We start from the raw sequence: 19,592 nt of genomic DNA on the forward strand, positions 1-19,592 counted from the left end.
CCCGAGAGTCGGAAGACGAATATCTGAATGGTGAGTAGAACTGAGCGAGCTGGCAAAATTGTGTGTGGGCAATGAATGAGAAAAGTGACAAGGGGAAAAATGAGTAAGGGAGGGAGGTTGGGGTAAAAGTAACTTGGAGAATGATGGGGGTTGAATATTAAACAATTGGCTTGAGGAGAGATACCAAGCAATGGAGATATCATGAGGAGATTTCACGAGGGAGGATACGCCTAGATAACTTCGTTTTAAAGAATCTTCAGAAGGAACAGCACCTAATGTCCCCATAGTGGAAAGACTTAAAAACGGTCCCGGTTAAATACGGTTCTAAAGAGGGCAGTTTACACTCTGTGGGAGTATTTTTGAAAAGGCAAGGCAGGTCTTAGTGAGAAGACTGTGAGAGATTTATGTGGCTGGCCAAGTGTGTTTGTCTATCTGTTTTGTTTTATGTGATTGTGTAATGATGAAAACATAATAAATGAGATTGATAAAACGTAAAAAGAAGAAATGCGAATGTTAAAGAATTAAGCGTGTCTTTTAAAAAAAACTTGAATTGATGATATTTTTTTAGCAGATTAAAGTAAAAAACATGATATATAAGGATTGCAACCTGCGACGATTGGTGCACGCTCATATTATTTTGTTTATCTTGAAAAGTATTGTTTAAAAATTTCAAAGAGTAAAGGTGAGTATTGACGATCAAAGAGTGACGCGTCAAAAAATGGGGGATATTACTCTGCTTATACACTTTGTGTAAACAGCTGCCGAAGCATGCACCTAACCTAAGGCAGTACAGTGCAGAATGGGTTAAGGGAACCGCAGATGAAATGTTCATGCCGTGGCCACAAGGGAGATCACTATCAAGGATAGTTTTGCAGCATATAACGACATGTTTGCATGCTGCATATACGGGAAAAAAAGTTAGTTAAACGACTAGCGAGCTTAGAACTTTGGAAGATGTACCAGGAGGAGAGAGAAGAGCTGCCTGTGGACTGGATACTTAATGTATACAGAGTGGGGGTGGGGGGGGGATGAGGAGCTTTCTGCTCCACCTGCCGCACCTGAAATAAATGACAATAGTAAGGAAGATGATGGGCTATACCCACCAAGGGAGCTTAAGGCATCAGCAGGGTATAGTAACCCGGCATTGAATTGCCTGTGCAAAGCAGCAAGGAGGACCCAGTGAAAAATACTGAGAGAGATGTAATCTCTAAGGTCCTCAAGGACAAAGAGAGATGTGATAAAGAGAGAGGTGAATGATTAAGCACGTCTTTAGACATAGGACGAGGAATAAAAAGATGGAAAGGAGGAAGAGATAAGCCTGATGAGTTAGCACTTATACAGAACAAATGGATGGGTGGTCAGATTTTGCTCAAACTCAATGGTAAAGGCACCGAGGACGTACAGCAAAGGGAAGATCGAGACGAGCAGGATAAGAAAGATAAAGAGAGGGAAGAAAGATTGAAAGATAAAAGGGCAAAAAGGAAGGATAGGCAAAGACGGGAACAATTTGATCAAGATGAACAATTGAAGAAACAGGAAAGAGCAGAAGAGCAAAGAAAATATGACAATAGACAGAGAGCAATCGAAGAGCAGGACATTTTGGAAAAGAAAAGAATGGAAGAAGAGGAACAGACATTAAGGGATAAAATAATGCAAAGGCATAGAGATGAAGAAATACAAAGGGCAAATGAAAGAAGAGAAATGAAAAAGAAAGAGGAAAACAGGATACGAGAGGAAGCAAGAAAGCGTAGGGAGTTTGGCAATGAACAAGAACAAAAGAGAAGACAGAGAGCATGCAAAATTGATCGCATGGAGAAGGAGGTAAAGAATCCTGATCCAGTAGTATCATGGGAAGATTTAGAAGAGTTCTTCCAGAACAGGAGCCAATAGCGGGTCTGTCTAGAATAAATCTAGAGGATGAGTTCGATTTCAGAAGCTTTGGAAATGCTATCGATAAGGTTTATCATGATATGAAAACTCAGAAAGCAGTGCAAGGAAAGGGCAAAAATGACCGACTTGATAGTGCACAGTTGTACCACAAGGAAGGAGCAATGTGTAGTTTTGAGCCTGACAGCGGTCTTTAGATACACTGACTTTGAAGAGAGACGAGGAGGAGGGAGATCACACGAGTTGGGCACAGGAGATATCAGACGAAGACAGAGAGAGCTTCCATGGGGAGAAAGGAGATAATGCATGTGATCCTGAGGGATGTTTTACAATGGATAAAGAAGTTCGATGGTCAGATTTGGACCTACCTATATTGCGTGTGTCAGAGTCAGTGACGCGGCCAAATCCACCATCTAAAGGGCAGTCAAATGGTCAGAGGGGGGACTCGCCACCATATGTGAGCAGGTTAAGGTCGCTACTAGGGGTATTGTACAAAATTGCTGGATGCAAAAAGTCTGACCCCCAAAAGTCCGACCCCCATTTTCCGCAGACATATATGTGGGGGGGTAAAGTTAATAAAAATGTACAGGGGTAAGGTGGGGGTTGTGGGGGGTCTCCTCTCACATATATATTTGCGGAAAAATTGAGATCCGCTGCTAGGAAGAAGGCAGTGTGGAACCATTGTTCCTACTATGGATAGGCAAGCGATGAGAAATTAAGACGAATTTGGGGTCTCACAGTTTCCATTGTTAGAAAAGGGAGGAGCCAGACCACAGTATATACCTTGGCCACAAATGGACAGGGAGAACACAGTATATACCTTGGCCACAAATGGACAGGGATAATTTAAGGTGTAAACTCCTGAGTTTAACTGCTGGCGCTTAGAAATGGATACATGAGCTACAGAAAATGAGAGGTGGCTATAGGGGACGTTAGGGCCTCCTGATTGCAATCCTTGGAGAAAGGGCTGATGACGTTTGGGCACGAGCAGTATATTCTGGTGTTACTACGGTAAACACTGCTCATGATGGAGTGCCATTCAATGATTGCAGAGCAGCAGTTTGGAAAGCGCATAGAGTTGCTGTATCCAGGCACATCAGATATGGGAGCTATAATGACAAAAAAGATGCAGGAAGGGGAGGATCCGCTTGTCTCCATTCAGAATTTCCAAGAACAGTGGGCCTTGGAAACACATGAGGCTTGGGGGAAATATATACAAGTATTCTATCATATACTATGCCAGGGGCTGCCAGAACCCGTGCAGAAGCAGCTTAAGAAATTTGTGGGCATAGAGGCAAAACCATGGTCAGAGATACAGCTGACCATCGCGCATTATTGCAGACTCTTACAAGAAAAGAATCGCAAGAAAGACGATGCTAGGAAAAGTGAAGAGGCAAAGCTAGTGCAGAAAAAACTCTATAAGTATGACATTGAAGGGGCAATGTTAACCAGTGGAGATGGATTGAGCTCACAGCAAGCAGTAAACATACTGCAGATAAATAACCAGAGGCAGTTTGATCAAGGAAATAGTGGGTTTATACCGCGGAGAAGAGGAGGTTTTTGAGGAAGAGGATTTCATAATAATCAGGGAAATTTCCAGAGTAATCAAGGTGGGTTTCAGAATTTTCAGAATGATAATCACGGCATGCAGGGAGGACAAATGGAAAGGCATCCGCCTGTATGTTGGACGTGTGGCATGACAGGGAATCTTTTTTGTGCATGTAGAAGTCAAGGTATCTTGCAGAATGATTCATTTTTGAGAGGGGGGACTTCAAACCTGCCTGCATATTCGCAGCAGAGCGGAGATGGGTTTGCCCGAAAACAAACAGCGCAGCAGACACAAGCGCTGAGGGTACAGAAAGGCTTGCAAACACAGCAGGCAGCATCGAGTATGCCACAAGGGCAGTTGCAGCATTCACCCATGCAGATACATCAAAGCACAAGCACAGGGCAGTTAATGACTCCTACAGTAGGGGGTGTCACGGTCGATGGAGGGAATCGTTTACAGGCACAGGGATGAGACTGCATCCACAATAGGACAGCTCACTGGGGACTTGATGCGTTGAGTACTATCTGTGATGGCTAATCCTGAAGTGGAAACAAGGGTTGACGTCAATATAGGAGGCACATTTTTTTTTCATTTTTAGTCGGCACGGATGCAACGTGCTCTTGTATACGAGAAGGAACATTTTCGATGTCTGAAATGCCATGAATACTCAAGGTTTCAAAGGAGCTACAAGCAGAGTTCCTGTTACTAAAGATTTACTAGTCTCTATAGGAGAATGAGATATGTTGGTGCCATTGCTATATTCAAGGCAGACACCTCTTAATATATTGGGTTGAGATTTGATGACCAAGTTAAGTATGACAATTTCGTTTACTGATGAAGGGATAGTGTGCTCAATGCCAGGAATGCATTATTTAAATGTGAGTGAATTTATTATGGCATTTGCAGGACAATTGGCCATACAAGGAGTGCCATTAAAACCAGAAGTGTTTCATTATGGTGTATGCATTTTGTTAACATGGTTGCCAGGGTTAGTGGGCAGGACTATGAGAATACCTGATGAGTTCTTATTCAAGCCAAAGATACCTATGGATGAAGAGGAAGGGCGAATCTTTCCTTTGGAATTACAAGCTGCCTTAGTGCGAGGAGAAATGGCCTTGCTTTATGGGAATGATTATGATGGTAGACGATGGTGCACAGTGATTACCATTGGGAGGGTTATAGATTGACTGACGAGGATATGTTTGGAGATCATCCATCAGATGTCGAACTGATATTTGAGATGAGTATTACTTATTGGGTGAGAGCAATTAAACATGAAATTCTCCAGAAAATGATGCGAGCACAAAAACGTCCCGAGTATTTTGAGGAAGACAAGGCAAACGTGCCAGCTTCATTATGGACAACAGGCCCCTATGACGTAGGATTACTAAAGTGGTTTGGAGAAATTGAAACCAGGAGCAATTTTACCTCAAACAAGGCAGTATCCCATTTCTGGAGAGGCAGATGAAGGAATTTTTAAGATATCAGCTATGATGGAACAAGGCATCTTATTGCCATCAGAGTCACCATGTAATTATGTGACTTATCCTGTCGAAAAGGTAAAAGGGGGGCCGTGGAGGTAATTCAAGATATGAGGCCAATTAACCAAATTGTAGAGACTGAATTCCCTCTACTTCCTAATCCTGTGACAATTTTATGTAATATACCTGTTGAGGAACAATATTTCAGTGTGATTGACTTGAAAAATGCATTTTTTCTCAATCCCATTGCATAAAGACGTGCAAGATCTGACGTCATTCACTTTCAGACAGACTCGCCTGAAAAGGGTACTGTGAGTCTCCATCGATTTTCAATAGGCTCCTGCATATGGACTTAAGCAATATTGGTTTAGAAAGTGTTGTGTGACAGTATGTAGATGTTCTATTGGTCTGTAGCACCAAAGATGAAAATTGTAGACGCAATTCTGTTCAGCTAATGATTATTCCTGCTGACAAAGGATATAAGGTTTACAGAGAGAAGTTACAGTACTGTCAACAAGAAGTGTTGTACATTGGCCAGTTAATTTCACATGAAGGAAAGAAGGTTATGCCTGAAAGAGCTGAGGCTTTTTTGAAAACAGTAAAACCACAGACGATAAAGCACATGCAGAGATTTTTAGGACTTTGTAACTATGTGAGAGTATGGGTCTTTGATTATATCACATACATAAGGTCCTAATTGCAAGCTCTGAAGAAAGCACAGGCAACTCAGGAAAAAATAGTTTGGACTGAGGAAATGGAAGACAGATTTGATGAACTGAAAAAAGCAATTTGTACTGCTCCAGTTCTAGGGATTCCCAACTATGTTGAGGAATTCTTTTTGTTCTCACACACAGATGGTACTGTAATGACAGCAGTCCTTATACAGAGAACCATGTTGGGATACAAGCCCCTTGCATATTACAGTGAGATTCTGTACTCAGAAATGAAGGGTAATTTTCCTTCTGAACAATCTTTGGCTTCCGCCGCGTTCACCATTGAAAAGGCTTCCAGCATAGTAATGGGGTGTTCTATGACATTATTTGTTGAACATGGATAATTTTTTAACATTTTTTTTAAACACAGACGGAACCATCAGATAATCAAATGGAGGACTTTTGTGCAATGTGGAATTAGGGTCGGAGGCCGTCCATATATGAGGCCACATATATTTACATGTCAATAATCTGATACGAAAAAGCAAAAAACAGAATGAATGGTAGGAGTGATTGAGTATGAGTGGAACTTGTAGAGACTTGCCTGTGGAAATGTTCCAGTATATATGTTTTATGAATTTGATATGCAAATAAAAGTTTTTAGAAATTGACAATTGAACATTCATTGATATTTATGAAATAAAATAAATGTATTGAGAGGCTATTCCTGGTTCCATAGGTCCATTTTTTGTTGATTATTTATATGACGTCTGAAGGACCTGGGACTATAATCAGGCACCCCTTTGTGTTGTACCAAAGCCCTTCAAGCCAGTCATCAAACCGAGCATTGATCATGTCACACAATCGATTGGTCCATCTAATGGAGATCCCTGGGCGGTCACCTTCCAAAAATGCTTGGTTCGGATCATGATTAAGTACATCGGCAGATATAAGAATAGACAACTGAATTAACATGTGGTCACCAAGAAGTGGAACCAGAGTTACCATGTCTTTGCAACAGCCTTGTATATTTGAGGAGATTGCAAAGTGGTCAATGCAGGATGTTAGAGATCCTCTCTTCCATGTGTACCTTAATCCGTGCATCTGGAGTGGCAAAAAGGCTTTGTCCCAAAATGCTAAGTGTGTGTTACACATACTGCCTCTACCAGCAGATGAGTATGCGAGATCGTATGCCGTGTTCCCAGCAAGGGGCTCCAAACATTCGGTGTTAAAGTCACCACCCATAATTATTTGGCATGCTGGATAATTTAACAGAACTTTATCAAGAGCCAAGTCGAGTGACTCAAATGCACAAGCAATTTTCAATCGAACAGAGTTGTGATATAAGGATACACATAAATAATACCCCAAAGATGATACCTGAAAAGATATCAGAACTGCTAAAAACAGGGTTGTTTTGAAAACTTCAAGCGTGATTGAACACAGTTTTGTGTTTATGCAAATAGCTAAGCCACCATGAGGTCGGCATCTTGTGCCCCGGTCCGCCAAGATTTGGTGAACAGTGAAGCCAGGTAGAGTGATTTTGTGCAAAGCCATGGTTTCTTGGCAAAAATGTGTGTCACACTTGACAGCATTACTCTTTTTGTAGAACCATGTGTGCACATTTTTAAATCCGCATGAGTTCCAAAAAAGAATAAACAGTTTTTGTAAGTTGTTAGGTGGGCACATTATCCATTGAGGTGTTCAGAGTGGAGGCCAGTGAGGTCAGCCATGACCAATCTTTGCTGGCTTTGGAAAGAGAAACCAACTGGTTTATTACTTCCAATTTCAGCCCACCTTGATCAATAGGGGTGGCAGCCGATGAAGTGGGGGAGCAGGTTGGATCATTGGGGTTTCATTGAAGGCAATAGCGTCATCTAATACTTCAAACGAGACAGGTGATACCCCAATCATTTGAAGTTCGCGTCTGTATTGCCATACCAGATCAGTTATGATGTTGGTTTGCACTTTGCACACCATCCTGTAATTATGGGTGTGGGGAAGTGTTATCCATTCTATGTCATCTGAGTGGAGGGTTCGAAGTGCCGGGATTTGCCTGAAAGCCTTCAACAGGGCAGAGCGATTCAATCGTTTGTTACCGTATATTTCTGGATCCGATTCCCATCCCAGTATAGTAGAGGATGGAGAAGCCCCTTTACTTTTGCATCTTGGAGCAGGTGAGTGCTCATGCGTAATCTCAGCTTCCGGCACACCAGCCAGTTGAGCAGACTCCTGATGGCTTTTATATTGAAGTTGGTCAGGACTGGGCGATACTCCCTGGGAAGGATTAAACTCGGAACAGGCTATTAGTTGATTCTGGGGCAGTGGTTTGGAAATTTGCGAGACTTCATTGTTGGTGGGGACTTAACTTGGCACTTTCCCTGCTTGTATGGCTTTGTTTTCTATGGGCTTAAAGAAAGCTGATAGCTGGGTTTGGGCATTGCTGGGTGTCTTATCTTGTGTGTCACGGAGCACATCAGAATTGGGTGCTGTAGAACCTTTAGGGTTCCTCGAATTAGTCTTCCCTTTGTTGCTTTTGCAAGCCATGTCTTTACCTTTCACACAGGGGAGAGACTGAAGGTTTTTTTTACTTTCCTTGGAGGATGCCTCTGGATCAGGGCATTGCTCGTGCTGTGCAGCTGATTGTTCATCCTGAGGAGGGGAGCTGGTTGCATCAATCACAAGATTTTTCTTTTTGATGTTTATGTTTTTACATTTTTTATTTAGTTTAAGTTCAAGTGGTTTAGCCACTACTTGGGGCGGTTTTCTGTCGGCCTTCCTTTTGAGGGCACTGAGAAAAAGACGCTTCTCCTTCCGTGAGACAAAAAATTGACCTGCACCAGCTGAGTAGTCAATCTTAGCTTTACCATTGCCTATCGGAAAAGTTGGCACACTCCTGGGCTCCAAAAATAAGTTAGTGAGGGCCGTCGGGCTGTCAGGATGAAATATTAAGTCTACCTCAGCACCCTCATGTCGTTCTTCACCATCCGTCAGATACTCAGTTGGATTGGCCTGAGCAAAGAAAAGTAGTTGGTCAATCTTTTCAGTGTTTGTGGTGACCATTTGGCACAATTGAGCATGCGTAAGTATCTGGTGGTGAGAAGTAGGCAGAGGAGCAGCAACCGTTTGTGCAAAAGATTGCGAGAATGCATAAGTATTTAGCTGAGATGGACGCTTTGCTTCGAAGGAAGCCACTTGTTCTTTATGTTCAGTTTGAGTGGCAATACTCACAGAGTCAACCTTGGAGATTTTGGCATTGTCCACAGGTACACTCTCCCTAGTTTGGGGCACTGCACCATCCGCACGAATGGAGTCAGTGAAAATAAAACCTTCTAGTTTGTTGAGTTTGAAGAGGATTTGATTTAAAGAGGACTTGCAATCTCTGAGTTTGTAATTGGTGTAGTCATGTCCTCTGTCCAATAACTTTAGAATCCGTGATAAAACCAGATAAGATGCCTCTAGGGTCTGCATATCGTCTGCTGGATCCTGCAGGTCGAAACCCAGAGGAGGGACCAGAGGGATGGGAGTGGGCGAGGAAGCAACACCTGAAATCAAAGGGAGCTGCTCAGTTTTTTCAGAAGAAGAGACCTCTTTAACAGAATCCATTGTTACAATAGGATTTCTGTTGGACATTGAATTAGAGGAAATATTAGAAAGATTTAGCATGATGCTTTCTTTACAATGCAGATGGACGTCAGCCTGTTTAAAGGCAGGGACTGTCACTGGAGTAGATGGACCATCAGACAAACGCACACGTTTTTCAAGGCCTGCAAGAACTGCCGGGGCGAGAATGGAATTATCAGAGGGAGAAGTGTTCAGAAGATCTGAGTTGCTCTCCCCTGGGAGGGACGGCTCGTCCATCCTCATACTCAGAAAACTTTTTTGGGAAGAGTACGTGCGAGATGAAGCCCCCTGAGAAGCGGCAGCATTCAAACTAGGGAGAGATGTCATTGCTAATTTGCTTGTGAGCGTGCATATACAAATGCCATTTCATGGCAGATTATGTCATTTGCAGATGCCGAGTCCCGATGGACTGTGAGACTTTGCGCCCCCTGTGTTAGCTCCATATTTGCAGTTTCAACAATGGGCGAGAGGGTAGTACTCTCTGCTTTAGTAGCTTTTTTACAATGTCTGCGTTTAGCTTCAGGTTTACGTGGAGGACAACCGCTACGTAGAGAGTAGACCATTTGGTACAGGGAGTGATAGTGAGCCTTTGGGCCTTTCCGTGAGTAGTCAGAAGTGGAAATATGCAGAGTTCAATGGGGGGACCTCCACAGTGTCAGACAATTGCAATAACTCAGCAATGTTAGAGGAATGATACATCCACCCATCAATGTTGTTTCAGGGCAACCCTGCAGATAATGCACAACTTCAAGGACCCACCCACTAATTTGGGAGTGCTAAGCCAAGGTCCTAGGTGCATGCAACTGCACCAGCCGCGCCACATAGAAATAGAATCTGCTTGCCTAGTTATATTAACCAAGTCGCCTGTTAGTCAACCTTTGGCACCAGAGATCATCAGCATACATGAACAGCATTCATATAAATGAACATTTATAGCAGGATTCCCCACTGTGACTCCAATATATTTGAGCCTGCAAATGGATCAACACCCTTTTAAAGTGCAGTAATACTTGTTAGCACAATAGCGCCCTCAAGGGTATGTGGTATATACGGCCCACATGATTTCGCGGATTCACTACCCACTAACACCATTTGTCGTGTACATTTCCACAATTTACCTGGTTTTTCTAGCAACGCATCCAAATCATAGTCACCTCAAGAGCTAGACAGGGCCGGGAAAGGAATGAGCTTCAAGTCAAGGTATTTGTGCACCCAGTGCCCCCGCGCACCGTGAACAGTAAACAGTACTTCTAAGTACTTCCACGGTGCGTGCGCGGGTGTGCTGGGTCCACGTATTATAAACCGCCCAGAGAGGTGTCACCACGCCAGGGGGGCGGGGACGCACACGAGAGGCACACCTTCAAAGAAAGAAAAAAAGAAAATAAAAAAGACGTGTAAAGACGTTGTGTCGGATAAATTCAACAAGCAGTATGATCAGACAAGGGGGCGTAACATATGCAACCAACGTGAGCACAACATGTGTGTGCAAAAAGCACAACCTGCACGAGTCATATAAGTTCAAGGGTATATTCAGTCCGGGCAGCTTTCCACTCATATGCACCCGTGAGAGAAAAGTCACCTCTATTTCGTTTTTTGAAGGCTAGGCAATTGGTGTTCCTTGTAAAGACGTCCCGATGCTCCAGCCTCTCAAAGGAGCGGTATGAAGTACAGAGTTCACAGGCAACTCAAACACGCCGGACAGATTCCAGCTTCAACTCCAGCAGCACCCACCCGCAGTAAACAGTACTTCTAAGTACTTCCACGGTGCGCGCGGTTTTGGAGAAACCTCAGGGTATTTTGACTTCTCAAAGGGCTTCTGCTTATGAATTGGTCATATCGAATCTGGTGATTAAACGTGCGATGCAGAATAGTGAATCCTGCCATGTTAGGACCTGAACCACTGGCAGAGGACGAGCGGATAGCATTGAAGTGCAACATGCAGCCCTATTGGACAGGGTTATTAAAGCACTACAACTGCCAGTAGCCATTGCAGTCATCAAATGTGCAGCTCACATTAAAAGAGCAGATTTTATTTCACGGGGAAATCAAAAAGCAGACGAGGAAGCTAAACGAGTTGCATATTCAGATGACATTATGTCATTTGATACACAAAATGTGAATGAAAGCATGGATGGTGATCATGAGTGTGTCTGAGTGTTATAATAACCTGTCTAGAACTCAATTGATAGAGATCCAGGTGGAAGCACCTCAAGATGAGAAGGACATATGGACACAGAGGGTGTTCTTTAAACCCCTCTGAAGCAATGTGGTGACAAGACAGTACTGGTAAACCAGTGATGCCTGTAGCCTTATAAAGGGTGGCGTTGGACCAGCTACACTACCCAGTACACACAACTAGAGAGAACCTCGCTACAGCTATTGCAGAGGACCGGTTCATTCCAAATTTGATAGAGCACGTTGCATTCTATGTAGTGAATTGCATTGTTTGTCAAAAGTTTACTGGTGGGCACACATTGCGCACAATCAGGGGAGTTATTCCTAGACCTAGTGGCCCGTTTCAACATTTGCATATCGACTATGGTGACATGCTGCAAGTTTGTAATGGATATAGATGTATGATTGTAGTGTAATGTCCTTTCTCGAGGTGGATTGAGGCTTGCTTAAAGAAAGAATAGCCAAATTGAAGCTTACATTGGAAAAAAGACGGTTGCATTGCCTACCACTGGCTTTATACACGTTGAGAAATCAACCAGGGTCAGACCATGATCTCACCCCACACAAAATAGTGACAGGGAGGTGGATGCAAACACCTCTCACACCTCTGGCTAGGGTTAGAAGTGATGCTCAGTCTACTGCAGAATTGTTAGTAAAGGAATTACGTAATTATCTTATTTGTACGACTTCAAGTATCTCTGTCGTTTCGGATCAGCTCAAGCGAAAAGGGTGTGGGGCAGTGCAGAACACAGAAGGAGATGCTTCAACAAGTAGAATTAAAGAACTTTGTCTTCCCAAACTTTTCCCATGAGATGCGGTCCTAATCCGCAATCATACTCGAAAGTGGCACAAACCTTGCTTCAACGGCCCTTTCGTTGTAGAGGACGTCACACCGTCTGCAGTCAAGGTGCAAGGCAGACGTGCTTGGACTTTTCTAGGTGATGTAAAGATCTATGCTGGGGAACCCTCTATGCACCCACACCCATCGGAAGCAAGCATCGGCAAGAACCATAGCACGTGCAGACTAGATCTATGATGAGGAAGAAGGACGCAGAAGCTGCTGAATAAAGATAAATAATTTATTGAACTGTGGCTTAGTTTGAGACACTTTTTTAGCCATTAGAATAGAGTTAAGGGAGGTTATTGCACTTCTGAGCCACAGGAGTTTGATGACACTGGACTGAGGCATGCTAAAGCCTTGATTGAAAAGAAAAAGATATGCCATATCTGGAGTTTATTTTCGACATATGGAAAAGAGAGCAGTATCCAGATTCTTTTCTTACAGAGTTCCTGTTTAGAGGCACGTATGGTGGTGCCTAATGACAACATTTCAAGGATAATTCTTGCAGTTTTTGTGTTCATATTGCACGCACACCCTGCACTTGTGGGGAGAACTACTAGAGTTCATGTTTTCTTGCAAGATCCTAACATGGTCCAATTGTGAGGAGATTGCTCATAGCAATTATTGAGCAGATTCTCCAGCTTCCTGAGTTCAGTGGGGAAAATGCAAATGATCCTTTCACCGGATAATGCACACATACTTGTCAGATTAGACTTTTATTACCTGATTGAAGAATGCCTGCATCTTGTTGGAAGACAGACCGATGTCAGAACGTTCCTAAGAGACCTGAGGAACAATGCAGCGCGTAATGAAATTTTGAGGGACATTATAAACCAAATGAACGGGTACTCTGAAAGAACTTTGAGAACTGAATGAGATTTTCCCTCGAGGGACATATCCGAGATCCATTGGGAAAAATAACTCTTGTTTCATGCTGAAAGAAAATTATCATGTCGTCTGGTGAGAGGCCAATTCCCGGGATTCATTAGGAATTTGTGTTCATCATTCAGTAAGCAGCCTGCTGATTGTGGAGACTAACAGAGCCGGCTGAGCAGGTTCCAGAAGTGCATAGTGTTGCCCCATTAAAAGTATTTTCCTTCCTTAAAAAAGAAAAATGGGCAGCATTAGTAGCAATATCGTCATGCCACATTCTGAGAGGAGTCATGATGTATCAAAAGCCGTTCCTGTAAAATGATGTACCTATGTGATGATTTATGATTGCATTTTGTTTATAGTGATATTGCTTTCATTTAGAGTGCATACGTCTTATTATATAGATATAAATGGAGTGAGAACTCCAGTGAACCTTCCTGAACTGAAGGAAGGTACAAACGTGGCAAACTACATGGCAGCCAAGACCTTATGTGATTGTTCCTACTTTAGAGATACACACAAGAGCACCTGGCCCTGTAATGAATAAGCTTGGGTTACCTTTTAGAAGGAAATCACGAATAGAGATTATGCAAGGCATTTCTATGCCTAAAAGCTATGTTGATAGAATGAAGCTTCTGGAAGTTTCTGGAAGTACATATAAAAACACCATGTCCACTGACAAATGTTTCTGTAATTGGTCCAGTAAGAAGGAACTATTCTGACATGCTTCGTGAAACTATTAAAAAAAACTCATAAGAGAAGAATGAGACCTAGGAGAAGTGTAAGGGAGAATGATCAGGAGTTAAATGATTCCCTGGATAGCACAGCACATTTGGGGAACAACATATGGTATCAGCATATGCAAGAAGTTGGATGAAGGACTTCAGAATAGGAATGCTTTGTATGTGCACTCCTGCCTTATAGCATGGGGACATCTAAAATCTTCATAGCTATTGAAATAGATATCCAGACACCACCTTGTCTATCACACATAGTACTCTGCCTGACAAGAGGCCAGTTCCTGGGCCGAGATGCCTATCTCAAATGGGAAACTGAATGGACAGATCCAGATGAAGATGATTATGTCCAGGACAAAAAGACACGAAACAGAGCTCACACCAAGAATCATGTGATCAGGTATGAAAACCTTGGAGTAAAAGGAGCTGGAATCAGATGAGAAGTAAACAAGAAACTTGAGAGTCCAGGAAAATCTGCAGAAGAGGTCTGAAGATGGAAAAACCGAGGCCAGATGCAAATTTGGGGATCAGTGCTATCTCCAGATGGCTGGGAAGAGGGAGTGGTTATCTGTAGAGCCTGGGTGGTCATTGGTTACTATAAACCAGCCATTGACATAGTGCAGAATGGATGCAAACCATTATGGCCGAGACTTGCTAAGCTACTGACCTGGGTCGAAGACAGAGGAGGACCCTTACAGATAGTGCCTTTGGAAAGTGCAAAATTGTGCTTCAGAAATAATGGCACAAGAAAAGTTGCAGAATACCAGAACTGTGGTCGATCATGGATCACTATTGGGTTTGTGGATCCAGAGCATATATGAAGTTATTCGCAAATTGGGGAGAACGATGTTCACTGTTGAATGTTCATGTTCCAGCCGTTGGTGATTCCGAAAAGTGACCAGAATATGGGTGAATTTCCAAAAGCAGATGCACACTTGAGAAAGAAGAGATCTGCTGAACTTCTGAATCGAATAAAGTTAATAGAAGCTTTTGATGCTATTCCCTATGAGCATAGACTGCATAGACTGTTTCTGTTTAGTCAGACAGCTTCAGTGTTCACATTGATCGTTATGCCGAGTGTCTAGGTTGGAACAAATACCAAATGGCTGCAGATTACCAGATGGGAATTGCTACAAACAATCAAGACAAATATAAAAGGGTTCAATGCCATCAAAGAAGAGCTGAGAGCCATACGACCGATGACTCTCCAGAACAGATATGTCCTAGACATGATCACAGCTATGGATAGAGGTGTTTTTGCCAAAATCGGAGAATCATTCTGGACATTCATACCTTCTCATAACGACGAGAATGGAACCATGCCAGAGGCCATAGGGATGCTAACGAAGCTACATGTCCAGATGATAGGTGAAGTAGGGGACATTACTCATGACAGTTGGTTTGGATCACTCTTTTCGTGGATTCCACAATGGATTGCAGATATCTTCAAGTTCCTTGGAGCTCTGATCATGTTGGTGTTGCTTGGATTCTGTGTAATCAAGATAGATCATAATTACACAATGCAAAAAGACAGCAAAGAAAGCCATAGGGACGAAAATCATGATCGATGTTGAAACAGGATGGAAGGCCAAAGACTTGACAGATGAAGAAATCAGAGACTTTGTAAAGGCCAGTATCCATGCACCTGAGGGAACGAAATCCTTGTATCCAAAGATCCATAAGAAGTATGTGGGAAGATGGATCTATTGCAGTGCAAGTGGACAGTGCATGCCCATGACTTGGAACAAGGATGAGCATGTGAAATCATCAGGATGCCTGAAGGGAGTCATAAAGATATGGATCCCAAAGAAACATTTCTTTAGACAAGGATATCTAGGAGTGAAGGATGATGGGAGAGTGGTCGATGAATCACCCAGAGGGGGGAGTGTAGAGGAGCAGCCAAGTACCCACACCTCAACTACTTCACCCATATTGGCTATATGTTGGGAGCCAGAGTGTGAGACATGTGCAGTACCAGTAAGAATACCAGTATCAAAGAGAATCCTGAAAGCAAGGTTCCCTTTAAGGAAACCATACCTGCATACAAGACGATTTGATGGTCGTTTGAATGAAATCCCAGAAGAAGCAGAGCAAATGAATGGCCAAGATGAATGGTGACGCCATGCAGAATCGAGCTGACGTGTGAAGAGATGCAGAGACAAGAGAATGAATATATTCTAGAAGGCATCAAGAAAGATTCAGGATAAGTAACATCTTGGGATCAAGATGAAGAAGCTTATGCTAAAGAAACGATGAAGATATCAAATGGTTTAACACGTGTACAGATGCAGAGAAACGCAAGCAGACAAATATTCTTGAGGCTAGCTAAGTAGTGAATAAGTTGCGGCCTGCACCAACATATATATATATGCCTAAAGAATAAAGGATGCATGTTTCCACTACGTGTTATAGCAGAATTGGACCAAAAAGGAAGGCCTCAGTTTCAGTGTGTCGCAGTAAAGAAAACAAATTAATTAAAAGTGGATCTCGGAAAGGCGAGGTTGGGAGAGCCATGAAACCAAGCCAAGAAAGACAAGGTCTCATCAGGCTGGAGCGAGCTGGCACTGGATACAAATCGTGTGAAAAAACAAACCTCCTGTTCAGAAGGCATGAACCAAACAAGGAAGACGTCGGAGGTCTATTAGAAAATAGTATTTTAATACACAAGAAGCTCAAAATCATGGTCTACTTTCACATGGACAGATGAAGTTAGACGGATGAGATGGTCACACCTACGCATGAGGGCAGAGTGTGCCTTCACTCCCTGAATTCTCCAGAGCTAAGAACACTCCCAAGAACAAGTCCAAAGTCTTAATTGCCAGCAGACTACTGAGATGATGATAGATGGATATGCTAATTGGTTGGAAGCTCTGTTTTAGATGAGCTCACCTGCACCTGGAAGTCCAATCTGCCTGCTGCTAGTTGTAGGTGGAAAAGTACTGATGAAGGTTGGAGTGCCAGCCAATTGTAGGGGGACCACATAATTAGGGGTCCTATAGATTGAGTAGTAAATGGGACATTGAGTATTTAGTGACGTTCATAGTAGCCATTTTGAGGGGAAGGCTTAGTTTCCCCACCTGTTGTTAAGAAGCCTATCACTTTTACTCATTGTCCCATACTAGTATAGAGTGTATATTTAGATAGTTCCTTAGACCCAATCACTTTTCTCATAGGTTTTGGTAGTTTGCCACGTAGGATGGTGTTAATATTACATTGGTTAAATGTCACCTATGACTAATTTTTGCTATAAAAAGATTACTTTTTTCTGAAAAGCATTGAGAGAAATTGCTATGCGACGTCGGATGATGTTCGTTTTACTCCCTGTTTTATAATTGATATTAAAACAATTATCGTTTTTGGCAACTACCTGACTTATTTCGATTATTGATGTATGAATAAACTCTGCATCCCCATTCATCTCAAGGGTATTCCTACTCATCTTAAAGGGCTGGAAATCATCCAGTTCAATAACACAAAAGTAGCCTTTGTACACTCATACCGGAATGGGCGTGCTGTCGAATGGTCAGTACCTCTGGTCGATAGGGGCAACCCCATTCTACAGGATTTTCAAGGGGAGTTGGAGAAATTGCTCATCCAAAAGACTCAAGTCCAGGCCTCAAATAATGGGCCCTTTCCAAAGGATAAAACAAAAGTAGCCATTGCAGTCTCATACCTGGATGGGCGTGCTGCCAACTGGTCAATAGCGGCAACTCCATTCTACAGGATTTTCAGGGTTTTAAAGGGGAGTTGGAGACATTGTTTGCCCAAAAAACCCAAGTACAGACCTTAAATAACAAGTTGCTCTCCTTGAAACAGGAGTCCCAAGAACTTCTAGCAAACATCTATACACTCAACTGCCTGGTCATAGAAACAAATTGGCCCCAGAAAAAGCATTCCACCCTGTTCCAGCATGGATTAAGAGGGGAACTGAAAGACATGTTGGCACAATCAGTAAACCTGCCGGAACACTGCCCAGATTTAATAGATTTGGTTGTACAGTTGGACCACCGCCTGTCAGAAAGAAAGGCTGACCAAACTGTCTACAATCCATGCCCCCCTGTGCATTCATCCAAGGGAACCACCAGCACACCAATGCAATGACCCCCCAGTTGAGACAACTCCAGAGAGCAGAATCCGGGGCCCTCTTACTAAGGAGGAATGAGAGCCAACATCAACTCAGCCTCTATTGAGGCAAGGCAGGTCACTTCTTATGGGAATGTCCAGCCAAACCGCCCCAGAAGGCAGTGGGAGCGGTGGGGGGGGGTGAACCCAAAAATACCACTTCGGAAATGTGGAAGGCGGACAAATGTAGCGGTTGGTTTGTTGAGTCCAAGAAGGATACAGGCCTTCAATTTTTGTTATTCGTGTCACTATGATCGTTTTCTCAAATCACGACCCAGGATATGTCCAACCTGCTGTCCTTAATACACCCCACCGCTTGCTCCCAGAATCTCCTTCCTCCAAAACTGATCTTGGAATACTAGGATCTCTTTGCCCCCTTCTTGACATACTAAGTCAATGCTTCATTTAGGGACAACCACGTTCCTAATAGCATTAAAAGAGTTACAGTTACCCCAATACCGAAGAAACCCAATATTGATCCTAGAGAGCCTAGCAATCTAAGCCCAATCACCAACTGCCAGTTTCCTTTAAAAATACTGGACAAAATTCTCACCTCCCTGCTCCAATCTTTTGTGGAGTACAACAGTATTCTCCACAATAATCAATCGGGCTTCCGGCCATCTTTTAGCACAGAGACAGCCCTCATCGACCTGTAAACCCAAATGCTGGAGATCATGTACAGGAGGAAGACTGGTATGCTGATGTTGTTGGATCTCTCTGCAGCGTTCAATCTCATCGGCCATGAGCATCTTCTTACCTGTTTAAAAGACCTAAGCAAGTGTTCTAAGGAAGCCGTGGACTGGTTCCGCTCTTTCCTTTCACATAGGGAATCCAGAATACAGTGGGGAATGGCATTTTCTCCACCAGATTTCATTTGCTGTGAAGTGCCACAGGGTGCATCTATATCACCGATACTCTTCAATCTGTACATCAAATCTCTCTGTGTTCTTTTGGACAAGTTGGGTGTCCCTTTTTACCAACTGTTCCGACGACACCCAAATCGTCCTAGAACTCACTCGGAATTAAGCCACAGATTCTGAAGTTCTATATAATATCTATGAACATATTGACTTTGCTTAAACAATAGTAAGACCAAGCTGGTGATCTTTGGATCTAATCAGGCTATAACAAAACTGAGCACAGATTATAGTAGCTTCTCACTAAAAGACAACATTAAACCAATCCAACAGAAGGTGAAAACCCTAGGGGTACAGTTGAAGGCCTCTTTGAACTCAGACGCACACATTACATATGTGAAGCTAACCTGTAATTATTATCTTCACCTCCTCAAGAACATCCACTCCTACATCTCGTAGAGAAACTGTGCCGCCATCGCACGAGCCACCACCCTTACAAGATTAGATTATTGTAACGCCCTACTGAGCGGAGCATCTCCATCCAATCTGAAGAGATGCCAGGTGATTTAGAATGACGCAGTTCGAATAGTGACCAACACCAGCAGAAGAACACACATCTCAGACCACAGAAGGAAATTACACTGGTTTACAATACAGGAATGCCTCAACTTCAAGGTAGGCACCTTGTTTCATAGGTGTCTCCATGGTATAACACCGGAATATTTAAAGCCTCTGGCCAGTCCATACCAACACACAAGAACTCTCTGCTCTTCCAACCTAAGGCTGATTCAGG

The sequence above is a fragment of the Ambystoma mexicanum genome, chromosome 1p, assembly GCF_040938575.1.
Source record: "Ambystoma mexicanum isolate Mex_15411 chromosome 1p, UKY_AmexF1_1, whole genome shotgun sequence".
Classification (NCBI taxonomy): domain Eukaryota; kingdom Metazoa; phylum Chordata; class Amphibia; order Caudata; family Ambystomatidae; genus Ambystoma; species Ambystoma mexicanum.